The sequence below is a fragment of the Python bivittatus genome, unplaced genomic scaffold (assembly GCF_059951505.1).
Source record: "Python bivittatus isolate LINGU-HERP-01145 unplaced genomic scaffold, Pbiv_v1 ctg000980_np1212, whole genome shotgun sequence".
In the NCBI taxonomy this organism is placed as follows: Eukaryota; Metazoa; Chordata; class Lepidosauria; order Squamata; family Pythonidae; genus Python; species Python bivittatus.
The window spans coordinates 35,913,783-35,918,739 of record NW_028277125.1 but is presented as its reverse complement, the minus strand read 5'-3'; positions in this window follow the sequence as shown (position 1 = coordinate 35,918,739).

Below are 4,957 nucleotides of genomic sequence, written 5' to 3'. Positions count from 1 at the left end.
CTTCTTTGAGACCATAACAACAAACCTCTTGGAACTATAAACAAAAATTCCAAATCTGTTATGAGATCATAAGTTTTGTAGATTTTTATCCAAGTTCCTTTTTCTATCTAACATATATACACAGAAAAGCAAGATGCACTGACACTTTCAGCCTACACTCAACAGGTGAGTTCATAGCTGCCTAAAGTCATTAAACAATTTTAAGCTTTGTCTTCAATCAGCATACTAATCTAATAAAACCATAAAAGGTAATGGTTGGAAGGAAACTTAGAAATCATCTAGTTTGACTTGCTGCCCGGTGTAGGATCCCCTGCTACAACATCCCCCCCCCCACACAAATGGTGATTCAGCCTCTGTACTTCTAGCAAAGAAGAGCCCACCCTCTCCTGAAGCAGTGTATTCCAGTGCTGAAGGGGAAATTGTCCATGTTATCCAACTAAATTATTTTCTCATAATGTAAACCCACTGTTTCTTATCCTGTCTGCTGGATCAATTCTGAACAATTCTGACCCATCTTTTACATGAGAGCCCTTCAGATACTCAAGACAATCTGTCCCACCACAGTCTTCTCTTTTCCAGCCTAAATATACCCAATTCCTCATACATTTTCCCTTTCGGGCCCTGTTTCATCCACCTGATTTCTTCTGAACATGCTCCAGTTCGTGAACATCCTTCCTAAAATTTGAAGGCCAGAACTGGATACAATATTTTAGGGGTATGCAGACCAAAGCCGAATAGAAAGGAATTATAACTTATCTTGATTTATCAAAAATTATTTATCAAATTTCAAGGCCACTCAACTCCAAAGCAACTCTGGGGATCTTATAATTACAAAAGAATAGTCATATAAATGACAACTGAATGGAGGAGCAAAATATGAACTATAAACCTATCACCAAAACAAAACAAAAGGAGCCTCTATTTACCCTGTCCCCACAGCCTGGGAGAACAAGCAGATCTTCAATGATTTCTTAATACAAATCTCTTGGGGGAGATCATTCCAGAGGGCAGGAATTGCAAGAGAGTAGGCATGCTTCCTCGGTCCCATGAATGACATTGTTTAATTGATGGGACCGGATGGGTAGAAACAACTGAGTCAAGCAGTCTCTCACATAGCCAGGCCCTGTGCCCTAAAGGAGAACCAGCACCTTGAACTGCACCCAGAAGCCAATTGCTAACCAGTCCAGCTCATAGAGCAGTGGGGTCAAGTGCGCATAATGTGGTGCCCCCATCACTGCCTGTGCTGCTGCATTCTGGACCAGCTGTAGCTTCTGGTTAATCTTCAAGGCCAGCCTCAAGTACAGTGTATTGCAGTAATCCAATCATGAGATGATTAGGGCATAAGGAACTGTCTGAAGGAGCTCCTGGTTCAGGAAAGGGTGCAACTGGAATACTAGAGGTACTAGAGGACCCCCAGATTCTGTGTAAGTCTCAAATGGGGAACTGCAACCCCACTGAGCGCTAACAATGGAATATCTCTGGGGAGCCCAAGTAGACACAGCCTTTCAGTCTTAAGTCAGAACTGAGCCTCTCTGTTTCTCCCCATCCCGATCTACACAGCCTCCAGGCACTGGGTTAGGACTTTGACTGCATCACTTGACCTGGGGTTGAGGTTTACAACTAGACATCATCAACATACTGATGATATCTGATCCCAAACCAGTGGATGACCTCACCCAGCAGTTTCATGTAGATGTTAAACAGAAGGGAGAGAATGCTAAGTCCTGCAGCATCCCACAAGTGAGGGGCTGTGGGTGCAATCTCTCCCCACTTGTCAACACTAATTGAAACTGACCATAGAGGATGGAAGAGAGCCACCATAAAATGGTGTCTCCCGCCCCCAACCTTTGAAGCTGGTCCAAAACTGTTGAGAGATCAAGGAGCACCACCTCCATCTTAGCTCTGCCACAGGTCAATGAGCATTGCCAATGCCATTGTTGTACTAAGCCCCTGCCTGAAACCTGGCAGAAATGGGTCCAAATAATCTGCTTTGTCCAGGGTCCTCTTGAGCTGAAGTCTGACTATCCACTCCACCACCTTCTCTAATGAGATCATGTCTCAACTGTCCTGAGACAAAAGCCAAGTCTAATATGTGATCCCTGGTATGCAATGAACCCTGATGACTTGAGATAGGTCTAAGTTTGTCATGGTGCCATGAACTCCTGAGCTACCTCAGACTCAATGTTGCTCGGCGGTAAACAGAAATCCCAAGAACCACAAGCCTTGGGGACTCAACCACTAACCTTGCAACAAACTCCAGTAGCTCAGGGTTACATTTTGCTGGTTTTGAAGCTGTATCATACTATGGGTAAAGTAACTATTGTTAAAGGACCTTTTCCCACCACTGAGTTGAATTCTTGTTCACTCATTTTGAATATCATTTTGAATGATATTGGCATGAAATTTGATGTCATTATTGCTGATTTCTATCTTGTCTCTGTTGCTTCTATTCTGAGCCATTTTGTCAATTACTTGAGTTCTCGCCAAGGTAATTGGTGAGAAACCCTATATCTTGAGGTTGCCTTTGGATGGTGTTGGAATAAGGAGAAAAAATACTTTAAACTGAAATACCTGAGGATGATTTAAACCTCTATCACTCATGGTTAGGGATAAGATGAGAGTAAAGACTGTAGGGACATGGCAAAAAAAAAAAAAAAAAAAATCTTGCCAAAGTATGTTAGTTCTGTGGTTAGGTGCAAGTGAAGAAAGGCCTGTAGTATGATAAAAGTGGAATTCTCTCAATCTGCAAATATTTTGTTTTAAAATGTGATGACTTGAAATAATATTTCGGCAGCTTTTTCCAACAGCATATTTTATATGTATTTGGATCTCATCCTCACAGAACGTTGGGGATGATGGGAGTAGAATCCAACAAATATGGGGTAGTTTGGCCTATAGTAATTTTATGTTTTTCTAGAAGCATAAGGTGTGAATATATTGTCTTTTCTTACCCAGAATCATACAGTATCACTGTAGTTTGTAGTAAGTTCTGTACTGCTTTTGAACTTTGGTCAAATTTGTTAATGATTATGCTGTGGCAGAAGGAGCCATATCCAAAACTTTCCATCTTCCAAATGACACAGAAGGGAAAGGAATCAAATGGGAAAGATTAAAACAAGAAAGTCAGCAATGAAACAGCACTGAACCATAAAAAACCTAACCTGAAGTAAGGGATCTCAACAGCTAATTTAAAATGGCTTGTCTCCTAGATTTTTCACATAGAATATTATAATTGTTTCCAGACCTTGAGGATCATTATCAAGAACAAATGTTAGATAATAGCCAATAGCCTAACAGACTGTAGGACAGCTGAAAATCTCTTAAGAATGGGAAGAATATATGACAATGCTTTCTCCAGTACTTTCACTCTGAAGTCAGACTGTAAAGGGCTTTGGAGCAGAAATAAACTGGCAATCAGTACAACCTATGTAACTCATATAAGCCTACTTCTGATTATATATTTTGTGTGAAAGTAATGCCATATATGCCCAGAGTCATTGAGAGTAGGGCAGCATACAAGTTTAATTTTTTATTATTATTATTTTAAACCAGCTATATTTCTGTACCAATTAATATTTTTGAATTACTCTCCATGGCAGCTCTGTAGGGGCAGGTTCAGTAGTTGGGATGAGAGAATATCAAGGCCTGTATTAGATCCATTTCTTCTAGGTAGGAGTATAACTGATGAATTAAGCAATAAAACAGGAACACATCCTTACTTTGAACATCAAGGAGGTGCCAGGATTTAAAAATATAATTTCTGGAATGTAAACTAGATCAAGGTACCTAATGAAATTTACATGATCACTGACAAAACCAATTCTAGGCCATTACCACAGCCTGTTTACAGCAGAGCCTTTTTTCCCCTTTATTGTAACATAGCAACACAATTATCTCAGAGGGAAAAAATGCTTTAGGTATCACATGGACAACTTGGCCTCAGCTGTTAGCTAAGTGGAGTGTTTAGTGCAAGGGTTGGCAATTTTTTCTGTAAAGGGCTAGATAGTAAATATTTTAGGTTTTGTGGGCCAAGAGGCAAAGTGGAGGATATCATGTTGGTCCTTATAAAACAAGAAAACACTTTTCTACAAGTTTTTTATTGACAAAATTCCCTTCCTCCAGCCTCCAGCACAGAGGCTCACCTGGTGTAGCAGCAGCTGTGAAGTAGCAGTTGCTCAGTGAGGTTGGAGGCTCTGGCAGTCCCGTCCCTCCTCTGCCTCTGTAGCTGGCAGGTCTTCAGGCCAAAGAGTGTGACAGCCATAGATGACACCAACCTGCCAGTAAGGAGGCTGCTGAGAGGCCACCACTGCCCAAGATGCCCCACCCCTTCCCCTGGGAGCTCCACAGGGCTATCTACTGCCCACCCATCCACTCTTAGCTTGTGGGCTGTACCAAAACAGGTGTTGGGACAGATTTGGTCCAAGGACCGTAGTTTGCCAACCCCTAGTCTAATGTTTTGGTTTCAGCAATAATCACAGGTCCTAATGAACTAGACAATGAATCATGGAATTGTCTGTAATGAGCTGCAGCTATTGCATTCTCACATCTCCATTCCTGTTCTCTGGCTCCCTCTTGGAGTCCAAATAGAAATGCCCTGGAGTCAGCAATGAATTACAGACAGTCCTCTACTTACGAACTTTCAAGTTATGAACTTTCGCTGATACGTACTGTGAGAAGGCAGGGAGAAGTGAGGGCCTCAAACGAACGAACCATGTTTGCTAGGGGAGAGCGCTGTGCATGATGGGGCAGCCTTGGGGGGATGGCAGGAGGGAGGAAATACTGTAGGCAGAAGGCACGTTTGCACCAGAGTGAAGAGAAATGGCAGGGGGCGGCTGTTGGGTCAAGTGGGGATTAGGAAGTGTGTATTGCGCTGATTGAATTAGGAAAGTGGAATGTCTGCGGTTTTGCGGTTAATTAGCGGCGCTCCGGGGCGGTAAAAAAAGGTGAGATTGTGAGC